Source organism: Synchiropus splendidus, chromosome 5, assembly GCF_027744825.2.
Source record: "Synchiropus splendidus isolate RoL2022-P1 chromosome 5, RoL_Sspl_1.0, whole genome shotgun sequence".
Taxonomy (NCBI): Eukaryota; Metazoa; Chordata; class Actinopteri; order Syngnathiformes; family Callionymidae; genus Synchiropus; species Synchiropus splendidus.
The window spans coordinates 19044478-19061931 of NC_071338.1; positions in this window are offsets into that span (position 1 = coordinate 19044478).

Here is a 17454-nt window from a genome sequence, read left to right on the forward strand (position 1 = left end):
AAAGACATGATCAAAGAGCGAGGAAGAGCAGATATAATTATGTTTTGTGAGGTTTGCAGCCAATTACAGATGAATCAGGAGGTAGTGTTGCAGGAGTTCAGCTTTCAGTAGCCTGCAGCCAAGAAGATTTTGACTGGTTGTTTTATGAAAAGTGAAAATGCTTGTGTTGTCTGCTGGCACACTTTCTTCCTGCTTGTGAGTTGTTGCCATTAATATCTCTTATTGACACTGGTACCGGATGATCAACTACAGATGAATTAAAGCTTTTATTTTTTATTTTCTCTATCGTCCTGTTTTTAATTCAATGTCCGACAATCCTGCCAATCCTTAATGATTTGTACACGTTCACATTTTAGGGTTCACACTGTGAAAGTGGATGCAATTGCTCCGTGGAGGAAGTCAGGTGAGTGGATTTCATGTTTGGTTGATAAGTCAACAACTGCAGCAGATGGCTCAACAGGAACATCTGGTGGCACAGTTGCACTCCCCTCCTTCTTTACCCATCTTATTTATCGTCTTAGTGACCAGTCTGCCTCTTTCCTTTTTAGAAAAAGCAACTCGCGGCGATGACAGGAGGCTGAGCCGGGCTCTAGCGCTAGTTCAGATGCCGCATCAAATCCTGAGCAACTAAACTCTACATGGATCTTCTTTTGCCAGAAGCATTCCTCTCGCTATTGTTTCATGTTAGAACAGTTCAGATTTGTTGCATTCATGTGGCCACCAAGCAATTGTCATCAGAGCCCCAGGGCTCTGAAACATTTGGCCCGAGGAGATGAGGCTTCCTGAGTATGTTTTCTGGAAAATAGCTTCCAAAAGCCTGTTTTACACGCTCAATATATGCCATCTCTTTCAACCATTTTTAGACTGTTGTTCCTGTTCAACACTTGCGTATTTGAGATCAATGGAGTTGGGTTTGGAAGAGAAAAACTTTGGATGAAATGGAGCTATTTCTTCAATCCTACATTTATAACTTTTTACTCTAATCTGAAGAAACACTCCCTTTATGTTGCTAAACAAAACATTATTACAGTTTGTTGCTGGTTAATAAATCATCTATTTGTACTTCCAAATTACATGACAGGGAATCTTCAACTTTCATACTGTTCAGATTTTACTCAGTGTAAAGATAAATTAAACATTCCGTTTTTATGCAGGCATTTCCAAATATGTGTGTCTGATCAATGCAGGAAGTCAGCAGATGGTTAGTGTGCTCGTGGAAAGCAGTTGTGACAAGGAAAATAAGATTAATTGTCATAGGATGGTTTCCAACTAAGCTCAGCACAAAGGAGCAGAGCAAATAAAACGAATTAGTGCTCACATTAACTCTGCGTCAAAATCACATTTTCAGCTTTACATGCATTCAAAAGCCTCTTTACCTTTCAGTCTCTCTTGGTATGAAATCAGTGGAATAGAACTGTCCCTGCTGAGTGGGCTAATATGAGTCCTATTCACTGTGCCTGCAGTAAATAGTCATGTTTCAACTGACAGAGTCATCAGAGAAGGGGGACTGGCTTAAGTATTACAGCTGCAAATGACCAATTCTTTGGCTGGTGTTCAAGGCAGCATTCAAGAAATGCCATTGCACTACATGAGGGTTGTTTACAGCCAATAATTGTGAGTCAAAGAATTAGCACTTAAATGCTTTGGCTTTTGTGACGCCTGAGGGACCTACAACAGGTTGACATGTTGTTATTGCTCAGTTTAATAGACGACTAAATGAGAGTAAACTTGAAACATGATCTGCGAGGATAACAATGTCTCATAAGTTTCGTTCATATACACAATCTCATTCCCAAGGTGTCCAACAGCAACAATTTTTGAGTGTGCTTTTGCATATTTTGCTTCATTGTGGATGTCACTTGGTATATATGGCACCTCCTGCAGCTATCCTCCTTAAAGTCTCAGTGACTGAAGCGCATGGTCGTTTGGGCACTTGATGTGCCAAGTAACTTGCAGACATACATGGCCACTCAGCCATGTCATGAGTGACACTAACCCCGTCCCCCATCTTTTGGTGCACCCTGTTCAGCACGACTGACTTCAGAGTCCCACAGGGACACAAATGTCCACTTCAAATAGTCCCCATTTGATGCCTGAATGAGACTGTTGCATTCACCTGGATGTTTTTGTTGACTATTTAACAATAACAACGCACATAATTATTTAAACAGGAAAATTGATGCAGTTGGGAGACAAGTGGATGAAAACTGAGGAAGGTTTTTGCGGTCAGGGGCTGATAATATACATTTTATACGATATACAAGTAACATCCGACTTACGCCCGACATCGGTTCCGACCAACCGGTCGTAAATCAGATTGGACGTCGAATGCCATTCAAAATAGACAACATGAGGGTTATAGTCCTACTGTAGTGGTAGATCGCTGTGTGAGAGTGAGATGCTGGGATACTGTGCTGCTGTAACTGACGCACGCAATGCTTGGCTGCTTCATGCTGCGGTGCCAGACATTGAATAAAAAAAAAAAAAACAAGCATCTGCTGGCCGTGGTCGTAAATACAGGTGAACGTAAGTCGCGCTTGTCCTAAGTCGGATGTTACTTGTATCGAAAAATCTCCTTTAAAAAAGACAGAAGTACTGGATTATGACAACAAGACATCACCACAAATATGCATCGCAAGGAAAGTGCTGACAATCCAGGAAACTGAAAATGAAATTGTGGTCGACTGCCATAGTCCTATATAACAGTGGCACCATGAGCAAAAATGCTATATATGCATATAGTTGCAGCAAAATTGTAAGTATATTCATGGTGCACCTTGTATTTAAGTACAGGATTCCAAGCGCGAATGCCCACACCCGGGCCGGGCCGCAATACTGCTTCCTGACAGCCGGAAATGGCCCACCAGCCTCAAGTATGTGACCCCATATGTAATGAGAATGAGTGGAGTGACCGACTGATATTTGTTAGGAAAGTCTTCTTTTGAACTGTAACTGGATAACTATATATTTTTTTCTTATTCTGTATATGCTGGTCTACTTGCGAATGTATCCGTTTATGCCCAGGTGGCAACAGAAACACAACCCTTGTGTTTCTCCGGCAGCAAATCTCTGCACACGCATCCATGGCATCTCTCTAGTGAGGAGCCAAGGGGGCATCCTAATGGGATTTGCAATCCACTGACTCCAGATGCCTCGTTTTGTTGGCATAGCTACTTAGCTAGGAAGAGCTATTTAGGCACTTGTATTAACAATGTGGGTTCAGTTTTAGTGATGCTCCTGGCTCCTGCTCGCACAAAGTTGAATCTTCTAACATGGTGAAAATAGCACACATCTTCATTCATTCATTTCTTTCCGCTTCTCCTATTCAACTGAAATATTTATAGCTGATGTGTAAACAAAATTACACAATAAGTCTCTCATGGAGGCAAAAGTCAATCCTCTGCACCCACAATATAAGATGCAATCATAAGAAGTCAAAGGTTCTTTAGGATTTCATTTTATTCAACAGAAGAGGCTGCTTGGAGATATGCTCCTCTCTGAGTAAGCAGAGGTTAATAAAAGAGGCCATCTACAGAGATTATCTTGGAAAGATTGTAAATCCTCTCAGATACTATGGATGGAGGTTTTCTTCCAGTGTCAGGTTCTTGTTACAAATCAATATGTTTTGACACCAATGTGAAGCAATACACCGTCGACCTTCATGCTTCAGTGGATTTGCTTTTTCTAGGCCAAACTTTCAATGGTTATTTATTCAACGTTGAAATGAGAAGATATCAACTGAAATGTTCCGTCTTCCAACATAATACAACACAGTAAAAGATGCTTTCATTATTTGTTAATTTGAGACACCTTGAGAAACATGATACTAACTCTGCAAAGGCATAATGAAGTAACTCAGCGCATGCGGATGTAGTCAGAATGTCATGTAAGGCAATGCTGTCTAGACTTTGATCCAACACTGTAAATGAATTCTTCTGACCTCATTTTTATCGCATGAGGCAGCAACAGTGTTTCAAGCTTTCGCTACATCCAATTATTACGTTCCAGTCCCACACGAAACGGGCCTTAATTTTGTTTCATTTTATCCAAATCTCAAAATTCAAAACTGAATAAAAATGTTTAATTGTAGCCCGAAAGAAATCTCATCCGACGAATCACGCTTCTTTACCCCTGCTGTATTTTCCGTGGAGTTTCAGGATGCTCTGCCTACAAATAAATAAATAAATAAATAAAAAATCTGCCACTGTGTCATTTCGAATCCATTTCCTTTTCATCTGGGGTTAGGGCGCTCTCATTTTCCTCATTATTTCCGAGGAAAATGTGGAGGAAAATTTGCATACTGCCGAAATTGAAAACAACAATAGGGCCTGGTACCTCAGCTCTCACAGAGAAACGCTTTGATCGTTTCTTAAATGAAGGTGAGATTGTCGGGCCCTTCATGCTGAGTGATTGGGGGCTGGGGAAGATATGGTGTTTCTTTCATTGTCTTTCTTTTCTAATGACTCTTCAAATTGGCAGTCTGCTGCATTCATCTCAAACGTTTAATCGGAATGTTCTCTTCTGCATCGTGTGGTAAGAAGACAAGTCCTGCGTGGACCTTTAAAAGATGAAGTCCATTATTGATGTTTAGGAAAAACAAGTACCACCAGTTACAGTTGAAACTCCACTGGGCAAGTGATGGAAAACTGAGCCGCTTTATCGCTCCATTTTTATTTCACTCTTTGGCTTTATTTTTCTGTTGTTTGTTATTCTCCCTTGTTTATCACCTCCCCTTTCATCATCTAAGAATGTAACTTCAACTATGTTAAAACCTCACTGACTGACAATAAAACAATAGTTAAACACTGGCCTGGAAAAACACTAAAAAATTGCCTTCCGCCTTGGACAAGTCCACAATTTCAAGTGAGATGAATTAAAGAACTGGATCAAATATGGCAGCTATCCACAATGAAGAGGATTTCACAGTCATTAAAAATATGCTAACTAAGCCGGTGAATTTGACCAGACATGGGCACAGCCTTTGAAAAATGTCTATCTTATCCTGCTGGTTTATAAGTGTCTTTTCACTGTGACACATTTAAAGTCGGGAAATCTTCAATCACATTCCACTAAAAGAGATGGAAAAAGCTTCAATGACTTTTGTCATCTTCAGCTTGGTTTGCTCACTTCACGCTCTTCAGAGTTCATTTTTTGTTTTCTCCAAGTTCATTGGCGACGTAAAGGTATTGTCCATTCCGTTAATGTTTAAGCGAGAAAAGCAAACGGAAACAACCTGTGACTAAATGGAATAACTTCTTTTTCCATCGACTTTAATGTTACCTTCAAACATGTTGAACAAAGTTCACCATCGACACATGAAACACGGTGCTGCAGTGAAAGCAAACTTTTGACCGAAGGCAGCAAAACTGACAATAAGAAAGTCCTACTGCAAGGATTCTTACAGTCATAAGGGAACTCTTCTCCGAGTTAATATTTTCTACTCTTTATGATTCAATAAAACTCTAGGTGCTACCTCAGCAAATTCCCCTTATATTGTTAAACCCTCTGAACGGGACTTTCAGTGAACCTGTCCCAGATGGACCAATACGTGGGAGCAAGTGTTTCGGATATATACTTCGACATAAGGAATCGACAAAAATAAAGCAAACATAGGGTTATTTTAATTGTGTTTTACTTAGTTTGCTTTTATTTATTCATCTTTTTTTTTTCAGAGGGCAGTGGGAAATCCATATATTTGTGAGTAGAAGCACTTGCCTTCCACTGGATTCTTATTTTCGCCCAAAATATACTTCACACTTCTCTTTCCCCACTCTCACGGGTTGCATCTCACCATGAGGGCTGTTTGCATAAAAGTTGCTTTTGAACGTGCTAAACCAATTAACCTGGCTTGTCAACAACCCTGCCACCAGGCAATGTCAAGCACTGCAGCTTAGCGTCTGTGAAGTCGCTCAAGTGCCCTTCACCGTGGAAGCGATGCCTTGATTTCATCAGCACGCCTCAGTTTAAGGATAACCTTTGGATATTGATCATGCCGATCAATTGTGTCCGTGGCGGATTTCAGTACCTCATTTTTGTTGCAATGCTTCTTTTTCTCTAGCTTCTTAATGAAGTATGTTTGAACGTAAAGGCTTTATAGGTCAATAATTATTCAATACAATATTCAATAGTCAAGGCAACAATTAAAAATGTGCTTCCTTTCTGCATATGCACTCATTAATGTTTACATCTCTACTGTCGAACAGTAGGAGGAGCAAAACTGTGTTTCACGTGTTGCCATGGTAACTCACCGTTCTATTGACAAGAGTTTTTTTTTTTTTTTTTTTCTACCTCATGAACAAGCTGTGAGCGGGAACTCAGAATTAATTAAACCTCATGTTCTGTAAGCAAACATTTTGGTGTATGAAGCTTAGAGTTGGACAACCATTTCTGCATTTCTCACCAGGTTTGTTGAACCTGCCTGTCGTGTTTTATAGGTCCATAACATTTAAGGCTAGTTGCACATTAAATTTGATATGAGGGGACGCGAAAAATATTCTTCATTTTTTAAAAAAATATTGACTAAAAACAATTTAAATGTTTCACAGGCTCATTCATTAACAATGAATAAGAAACACTCTAGAACGTATCTTCACAAATCTAGTCACAAGGTTTCCAGTTAAGTAACTTCACCTAGTTATCAAGTGTTTAGTGTGCAGTCATTATGAAACATGCATTAGTTATTAAGACACTTTCCTTGTGATAGCATGTCTAGAGAATGCTCTCAGAATTGCATCACGGCTGCACTGAAAGCTCTTCCTTCACCCATGCCGACTGTGACAGTGTAATTGACATTATTGTCACGATAAGCGAGGATAATGGTCGCTTCAACGGATGAAAAGAGTTTGAATTTAAATCATAAATCCTGACAAGACAATCCTTTAGTGAGGGAACTGCATGGAGGAGCAACTGAGCGGGAGGACGAGGAACACGTTGCCATGTTTATTTCAATGTGTAAACCAGTTGATGGTGGAGATAGTACATTTTCCTCCTCTCCATCCGTCTTCTTTTTTTGACTCTGCCGAGTAATCCATTTCCCTCAATTTCAGGTCTGGAAGCTTGCCACTGAGGGCCTAAGGATCAATATTTGCCAAGTTTAAACCACAGGATTATCCATCTGTCAGGGCTCCCAACAGAAGCTCTCAACTGTGACATAAATCTCGGACTGTCCTCCACCATTTGAGAAGGTCACACCTTCCAAGCAGCCTTTGTTATATTGTACAACGTTAGTATGGATTTAGTAGTCGATAACGTCACTCCTACACGGGCGTGTAGGAGTACAATGCCACGCACAGTAAGCCCTGAAAGTAGAGCTATGCATTCATTAAATATAATAGAATGCACACAGCGGCTCCATTTTGATCTTGATATTCAGTTGCTTACCATGATTTTGTCAAAGTGAATGGACACATACACAAGAGTCATTTATTTATATTTGTCCTTGCGCCTGAATGAATTGAATCATTTTATTATTTTTTTATTATTATTATTTATATTATTTATTTATACCACAATTATTTTTGTGGTATCACAGTCAACGCTACACCTCACATGATACGAAAATGATAGCAGGTAGCGAATAATTGTATGCCTCATTTTTTAAATATACTTTATCTTTAAAAAGACACTTTTTTTTCAGCCACATTCCATAATCTTTTTCCTGTACATGAGCGAGCTGTGGCCAAAGAAATCTGGTCCATATATATATATATATATATATATATATATATATATATATATATATATATATATATATATATAATTTTTATTTTTATTTTATTTTTTCATTTTTTAAAGTTTCATTCTGACACATAAATGGAGCATGGGACATGGTTCCTTAATGGTTAACGTGAAAGCATAGATAACTCCATAAACATTGGAAGCCATCAGCAGGGTCCATTAAGAAGAATATAAGCTCACAATAAAATTGAAATTAGCGTCGTCGCTGGAAGTTTCCACTCTGGACACCATTTGCAAAAGTTGCCGGAGTCGGCCGGAAACACAAACTCAGCATCTGACACAGAATTCGGGTGGATTCTAACATTTTTGTTGCTGAGACCAGCCATTCATGCCAGCACAGCATTTACGCTCAAACAACAAGCAATATAACTATACAGAAGTACTGAACAGGGTGTTTGTCCTTGTCATCTAAGCTAGTAAATTCTGACTTTTATTCATTCTATGGTTTTAGAAAAGAATTCTGTGTCATACTGTGCATTTCAGTTGAATAAAGAGAGAGGATGGCGCTTGTTTTTTTTTTTTTTCGATGAAATTTTCAACATTTATGATGTCACCCAGTGGTGGCCATAGTGTGGTAATGAACCTTTCCAGATGTTTATCTGATTCTATGGAGACACTCCTCATCTCTGGAGCAACAATGATGATGATGGCAGGGCATCAGCACTATTGTTAATGGCCATAACGTACACTCGGACTATTTCTAGCGTATTTTCTCCCCTGTCTTTTCCCATGTCTGCTGCTTTCTCCCTGTGTCTTTTATTATTTTTGTATTTTTGCCACATTCCTGCTACACATGAAACCATCAGCTCCAGTATGAACTACCTGGCGAACAGACACGCAGTCACTACTGTTGTACGGTACCAGTGAAAATCTTCACAGGGGATGAATATTGCGCTTCAAAATCTGAGTCAATGAAATTTGCTCACTCGCTCCTTGCCTATTGTGTATAACCCCAGCTACATCTCTGTAACTGAACGGCTGTTTTTCAGCTGGATATACCCTAAAAAGATAGAAACACTTCTCACATGTTGCTTAGATTGAAGTTCCACGTATCTGCCACCTACTTGTGCAAAGTGGTACCAGTATCTGCCTTCAAATTTGCAGCTGGACTTGTTTAAATGTTAATATGCCTTGATGCTCCGTACTAGGCCTTCATTGTATACACAGTATATGATGGAATCTGTCACTAAAGTGATGCAAAGTCATGCAAAGAGCATAACTGCAATGAGGGCTAATACATTACAGGTTAAGGAAATCTCAAATTTTGTTTAGCATCCCATTAGACAAGGGGAATTCATTTTATGCAAAATGTATATTCAAATCAGTTTATCGCTATTTTATTTATCCAGAAAAGTAAAACAGAAAAAACAGTCTGAAAAAAACCCAAAAAAACAACATGAAGTGTACTGCTACATAGTGTTACTCCAAGCTCCGAATCAGAATGTAAAATCCAACAAGATTTCATTCGGTTTTATTCCTCTGATGACAGTAATCGCATCAAAGATTTTGCAAACCCGAACCCTTCGGCCCCCCATGTCGACGCTTCTCTATACTGATATGCATAATTTAAAGTAACTCTCATCCAAATGCATATTCATTCCATTATGACGAAGTCTTCATGACCTCAAATAAAATCGTTCTTTGTGATGAAAGGCCCGTTGAGTTAATAAAATTCCAAAAAGTTCAGGTTCAGTGGTTCATTTAAATGTTTTAACATACATTTTTATATGGGTGCAATTACTCTCAGGAGCTAATGTTAGAAACTCCAAAGCACCCTGGTAATTGATGAATGGGTGCAGTCCATAGGTGTATTCGGGGTTACTGGGCTGTGAGATGCCTGGAGCAGCGCTGATACTGAATTATTCAATTGGGCTTTTTCTACACGTCTTTGGCTGGAGAAGGACCTCAGAAGATCAAACATTTGAGCAGTCAAATATACAGTCATATGGGCTATAATTGACTCCCACTTATATAAGCAGTGTGTGAAAGAAACACGGTATAATCTCTCATGAGTAAGTAGCGCTAAAAATCTGTTCATTTATATCAATACAGTGCGTTTAAATTTCTCAAAAAAAAAAGTGATAAAATCAAAGCGCAGTCATCACAATAATTATTATTCAAAAATAGATGGTCTATGTTACAATATAACCCCCTCTCAGAGGACTGTCTGTGAACAAAATAACTGAATAGGTTTGGAATAAAGCGAGAAAATTAAATGAAAACGTCTTGGTGGCAAAAGGTTTCCAGCAGATCTATATCTTAAAGGCAACCGCTTTGACAAAAACTGCTCCCTTCCTTCACCACACAACCAATGTTGTTACTGGAAATGTTAACACAGCATAAATGTAAAAAGTGGCAAAAAAAAACTATATATATATAGTTTTTTTTTTATATAGTAAACTACAACATTGGTGGAAGAAAGCTGTTTGGCAGTCAGTTCTTTTCCCGTTTTACATCACAGCAAGGAATAGTTGTTTGAAAGGTACCACTGCACGATATTTCACATATCACACATATTTAAAGTAGAAGTATAATTCTTTTGCTTTTCAACTACTGCTAGAATAGTGCTTTTATTTTAGGCCAACATATATGTTGAACAGGTAAATAAATAAAAATAAAATGATGTGAAATATAATTTTCAATTTTAGAAAATATGCTTAAAATGTTTTGCTGTGTATTTGCAAATATTCATATCAACATTTGAAAATTAGGAAGTCTATTTACAAAAAGACTATTCATGAGTCCCAGACTACGTTTATACCATCACAGGTGAAATGAAAATCTTCTCAAATGAACTTCTCTGCTGATTTTATGCAAAGCACTTGTGACCCAGAGACGCTTTCAAGAGAGCACTGATAATATGAGAGACAGTATTTCAGAACTCAATTTCATGACAATTCCTGCCAGGCTACCTTCACCTCCAGGTAAAAAAAAAAAAGAAATCAATCGGAGGGGGGCCCCAAGGATGTAAGAGATGGTCGGAAGGGTCTTCGGGTAAATTGGCCCTTGACACCTTTCTATTATGATGACCCATGCACATGGTGAGCCACTGAGGATGATACCACTGAAGGGGTCAACACTGACGCTGCTCCTATGACCTTGTGGCCCTGCAGATGCTGCCTCTCTCATCCTGCAACCTCAGTCGTCTCTTTTCCTCATAGGAGGAGAAGATTTTACTTCTCGTGATGGATTGCACACTTAAACCATCTTCACTAGCTGCGCCAGCATTACACCGCAGTGCATTTGGGCCAATGCGATAATAGATAAAGGCTGCCAGGAGGATCATGTAACTCGAAAGGTGTAAATTTCTTTTCTGCGAAAAATATGAAAAAGTTGGACGGAAATTGATGTCTGTTGTCTTGTTATTACCTGCAAAGACATGCCTGGAGCAAACATAATTCCATGTCCTTAAAGTGCTGTGCAGACCATTGACAGTTTTCAGTGTGTACTTGTAAATAAAAAAAAATTCTCAACTATATATGTAGTATTTTCAAGCATGCCTGAATGGCAGTTATTGTTATTAATGGAAAATGAATGCTAAATGAAGGGGCTGCACACGGAAAAAGGCATGCGGCGAAAATGGTGAAAATGACAGACATTTAGCTGGTGTTGTCAATACAACACGGCTTTGTTTTTTCATTTTATTTTGTATTTATTCTTTCATGTTGTATTATGCGTATTTGCTCCAAAACTTCTGATGGTGTTTGTTCGATTATTATGTGAATATATGAGTGTGTTACTGGCTACAATGCTGGCACTAGCAGCCGGGCCAGCGCCAGGTCGGTAGGATGGAACTCGTGGAGTTGCAGTTTGGATCCACTCCACTCAGAAAACATCTGAACACCACTGTCTCATTATTTGTATGAATGAATAGAGAACCAAGGCACGGCTGATTCTGCTTCTTCTCAACACGTTCCGTGACCCTGTTTATCTCTGGTTTAGAGATGAAAGTGTTTGTTTCATTCCAGATGAATTTACATCATACTGAGCCTCTGAGAGAGATCCAGACAGTCTCTGTGTTTGAGCCTACGTCTGGTTATTGTAGATACAGATGGACATACGTTATACTGACCATTGGACTAATATTTCCTTTACTCTTCCTCCAATGGGGAAATGTGTTTGTGTGAATAAGTGAATTGTTAGAACCCAAAACTATGTCTGAATCAAGAGTTTTCCCAGAATTCAGATGCCGGAGAGATGAGGATGAGGCTGGTCTCCAAGTACGTAGAAGCTGCAACCAGACCGGAGCGTCCGGCCTGTGAAAATGCTGCTTGGGCATTAAAAAACAAATCAAACAAATGATGCTGAGATACTTTAGATTTACATTAAAAGCAACTGCCTAATAGAGCATACATTCACAACGTGATTCAAGTGTTTGAATGAGACAATTCTCCTGTCATTTATGTTCTCAATCTGTTCTGACATATGTGTATCACACATGAGTCAAGGGCAGAGTGTTCTGCCACTGACATCACAACATAGCCATTTGCTTACCAGCCAACGCTCTATAAAGCTCTTTTTCATGTCAGATTTCGCTGTGAAACAAGTATGTTTGACTTATTTTTGCAATATATGTCAGATTTCCTTGAAGCGGTGACTACTGTACATATTGCACGTACACTAGATTCTTCCTCAAAACACTTGTCTAGTGTCTTGCGTTCCTTCGTTTTTTTTGGCTCTAATGTTGTGTCACTACTTTATGGTGCGTTGTTGATCAACATTTTATGAAACAAAGTACTTTAGTAGTACATACCTACATCATCCTTCAACCAGTGCTTAGTCCTGGTCAGGGTTGTGGGGAGTGCTATAACCTATCCCAGTGGTCATTGGGCGAGAGGCAGGAAGAGACAGGTCACCAGTCCATCGCAGAGTACCATGGCAGTGAAAGACAAAAATTCATTGTTCAGTATGAAGTCACCAAGGGAACAAGTATTTTTAATGAACTTAATGACTCGTTTCCATGTACTGTATGACCACAATGAAATGATCATGTAGGTTTTTACCACTGCTTATAACAATGCATCTATCAATATTAAGAGCAAAGGCACCTGGTTTTTCCAAGCTTTTTTTTTCTTCTTTTTCTTTTCTTATTTTTGTGTCAATTTTGTGGACCCACTATAGACAGTGATACCCTTGCGTCCAGATACTCTAGTCGTTGCTGTTGTGCCGTTGTCTGCATTCCATAGCACAGCTAGTATGTCACGGTTACTACATGCCGGTGAAACAGTCAGGCTGGTTCTGAGCAGGGGAGTTGCGCCGGGGCTGGGCGCCGAGTGAAGACACGGGGTGATGCCGTAGGGTCTCTCTCCAGCAATGATAGCGGCGTGATGGATAAGCTAGCTGCATTCAGACATCCAGCATCAGTGGGAGAGCGTAGCACAACGGTGATCACAGAGCCATGGCTAGCGCCGGATGCAACTGTTGGGTTCCAACTCTCCCTCTGGTGGCACCGGGAGATAGACTTGTCCAGCCATGCATACAGGAGCAGTCATTCCTTCCTGCTCTCTACTGTCAGGTTATCAGTTCGTTCACATCATTGTTGTATTTTTTTGTGATTTTTTAAAAAATGTTTACTTTTGCAAAGATGTTCCGGTGTCATTGTTTCGATTGTCAGCATTACTTTTTCTGACACAGTTGGTCTGCGACCTTAAGGGTGGCAGTCCTGTATGTCAACCCTGTGGAAGCTGTGGAGGGTGTGTTCCGGCCTAAAACATGCACACGTGTAGATGCATATTTAGACATTTAGACACTATGGCGTGCATAATCGAACATTTAAAATATGCCTAAAGTGTGTTTTGCTGCCTTCAAAGCTGAAAGTTTCCAATTCCAGATACATATCTTGTTTTTTCCACGGAATTCTAGCTCTTATCTCCGAGACTTGTACGTCCTTAATACCCTGTTTGTACGAGGTCAATGAAGTTCATATTAACACCTCGCTCTTATGTCTCGGCTAACGTCGCGATGATCAAACACTTTCTTTTAAATGGGATTTTATTTTATATCAGCCAAGGTGAATGAACACTCGGTCATTTCCTTTTCGTGCAAGTTGCTCAGATGGGATTCAATTAAGGAATCTTAGTGAAAGATAAAACTTGAAGGATGATGTTAAAAAATAACAGTGCATGGAAATTACAGTCTAAAATGTAGTTTCAATTTCCAACAGTAAGTCAGAGGAGTCATTTACTTTTCCCAATCTGGGCAGTTTTATTCAATGAATGTCTTTTTCATGTGATAAAACCAAAAGCTGCAGGTTAATTTGAAACTCAACTAAGCTGTCATTTGCTCCAGCCTTTATTTGGCCCCTGGTGACAAGCTGAAGTACCCACAGGAGAGTTTCCCACTCTTTTCTTTCTGTTTGGATCTTCACCTTTTCTCACTTATGAGTGGCATCCATACTTTATTACCCAAAGCGCTATGAATGAAAAAGTACTTCTTGAAAGGATGCAAGCTGAGTTTATACTTTTAAATTAGAGATAGGGAAAAGAATTATTCCCGTAACAGATAGATGATATAAACTTCAAATATATTGTGCTTCGATTCCGCAATGTCCCTCAAGGCTCTGCCTGGGGGTTTCTGTGGATGCATGTGCAGTATTTAATGAATATTCAGGCATAGCTCAGCAGGTGGGGGCGGTGGCAAGTAGTCTGTTTGGTAATGTGCACGGCATCAGTCGGACAGAAGAAGTCACCGTTTTCTTTTTAATAGACACCATAATCCTAAAGAGGAGGCTGAATCATGGCGACACCATCTCTGCGTTGGCTCAGAAATAGAGAATAAAAGAGAGTGTAAACTAGCAATGTCATGCAGTGGAACAAACTGATAAATGTGAGTATACATAGTTGTGTTTCAGTGGTCGAGGCTGGTTTCAAAGCAAGACTGTACATATGGTCTTGGTATTGTTTTGACTGCATCAATAGACGGTCCCAGACAAGCTGCTACCATTTTTTTTTTTTTTTTGTTTCAAAGAAATGCCTCTCGATAGTCACCTTTTGTGCCCGTAAACAATGCAAGCACACTCATTGATGAAGCTCATTTACGCTATGAGAAGTGAGCATCTACTATGAGTGTCACACTGCAGTTGCTCTCAATGCAACATTAATGTCAATTATTAGCTGTATTTTCCCAGTGTAAGATTGCGTTCCTGAACATTTTCAAGTCCACTCATGAATCGTACTGCAGACAAGTTTGTCTTTCCAACAGTCAGAAATTGAAAAAGGGCTCATGCTGTCGTGCTCCCAGTCTTGGTCTTGTCTTGGCATGCTGGGTAAGGTTGTGGACATGCTCCGTAGTACTCCGTACCGTTCATTTCTCGCCGCAGAAGCGGAGCAGGCCAGGCAGCTGTTTCAGCTTGTGTAGTCACATGCTGTCTGACTAGTTTGATGCTGTAAGACAGGTGTCAAGTATAGCTTGACTGTAGCTCAAGCACTTGGTGAGAAGCATTAGCCATTTGACATCATCATCTGCCAACGCTTTTGTAGCAGGTGATAATCATGTAACATCGCCTGTCAAACGTTATCCAGCCAAGCAGTTGATCACTGACTTTTGAAAGGCAGATTTGTGTTTCAACTTTTACAAAAACAATTACTCAATAATAATGACAACAACACCCATTTAAGACACAAAGACATGTATATATAGTGCATCACTCCACAGTAAAATTCATTTTATATTTAAAATGTGAGCACACAAATCACCAGGGTTAGAAGCAAGTAAACTTCCAACATGACACTAAGGCTTTGCCCCTGGGTCTCAGGTTGCTGTTAACTATTGTTAGATGATGTGTTTTAGCGCAAAAACACCACCATGACCAGGCAGTGAAAATATGCCACAGACACAAGTGTAACCTTTCTACACGGAACAGCAGTTACCCAAGTGTCAGAGTGCTGTGTTCACATCATCTTTACAATCCCTGCTCTCCCTTTATCCATGAGGGGTTTTATGTACATCAAATATTAATGTTGAACCACCATAAAATGGCCAATCCAAATAGCACTGACCTACTTCCCACATTTGGCCCCAAAGGAAAGTCTTTGGAGAAAAAATATGAGCGGGATGTTTATCCAAGAGTGTTGCTTTCATAACCAAAGAAATGCATTCTTTTGATTTAATCGCATATTTTCTCTCTCGAGTTACCCGAATAACGAGCGCTACCATTAAAGCAAGTAGGACTCAAACAAAGTAGGAAAAGCAAGACTGCAATTTTGCCAAGGTATAGAGATTATTTCATCATTTTTTCAGAGTAGACATAACACATAAGATAACAGAAGTCTGATTTCATTGTCAGTGTCAAGTATTTTGGTTTCACTATGTAATATTTTCATATAACTTTGGTCAATTAATAAGGATGTTTTACATTGTTAATTATTCCATTAGTCTGGCAAAGTTCGGAAAATGAATGGTAACAGCTTACTCCGACTACTGGAGAGAAATTGGAATTTCTCGTAGCCAGACAACACAACCTGGATAACACGGTTAATAGCTGGACGAAACTGGCATGTAGCCGAATAATTGTGATCAGACTGGGTGATATGCAGCTGCGCAAGCTTCAGCTACGCAGCCGGACTAAACAAACGCCTAAAACTTATCGCGATCTATTGATGTCTAACAACCTTCTATACAATTGAGAAGTCGTGCATATAACCTAATGTCCGGTATGTGTTCCTCAGTCTTAGCCGATGAACAGATAACATACCTGTAACATACCTATCAGCTGTGTTTTGTACAGTAACTCATAATGACAATGAACTGCAGATTCGTCTTCAACTTCCCTCGCCGAAGATAAGCAGGCATGATTTGTCGGTTTAAGGAGACAACATGATCTCCATGTTAGCAAACGTTAGCATGGTTGCTAAGTTAGTCGAAGCTCACGCTGGTGATCAAAAGCGCAACTACTTAAATACTCTGCATCAAGATGTGGTGGTCATTAAATATAGTATATTTACTTGTAATTTTGTGCGTCAATAGTTAACAGCGGTTTACGACAAGCAAACACCCTCTGCCTGCCCACTGCATCTCGGATTCCATTGGTGTCACCTGACATTGCATTGTTAGTATGTTGTCTTTCCGTTTTCCCAATTTTGTGGTCGTGCCTGCCTGCGACTCCAGCGAGAATGCCTTTTTTTTCCCTCCATTTTCCAATTCCATCGGCTTCCTCTGGAGCAAGGCTTGATAAATGTTGCTCACATTAGAGTGACCTCAAAGATAACCCCCTCCCTATCCAAGAAAATTCATCAGACAGAGTCGGCCGGCCCACAGGATGAGCTATCCGGCACTCAAGGTGATTTTTTTTTCCCCCCCGGGGAGTTACAGGTGACCGAATTTGTAAGTGGCAATGTTGACTAGAATATGATGTTAAAAGTACAGTCGGTGAAGTCAAGTGAAAAGGCGGTAATTATTTCCATCCATGGTTCACTGAAAATGATGTAAATCCCAGTCATTTTTTAAGTCAACGTTAAATGTATTTTAGTGGAACATTGGAGGTCTTTGCTGGTCAGCTGTATTAAAACCACTTCACATACATTTATAGTGCTTCGGACGCATTCATCACAGCTGCTTTCATAATGTGTACTTTTGTAATTACTTCGATTCTATTCAATGAGCACTGTTTGATGGGGACAAACTGTCAACGCTTTGTAGTGTATTTTAATCTGGCGACAGAGAAGTCTATTTTACATCTGCTGGGTGTGCTCATAAATAAATAATAATAAAATATAAATT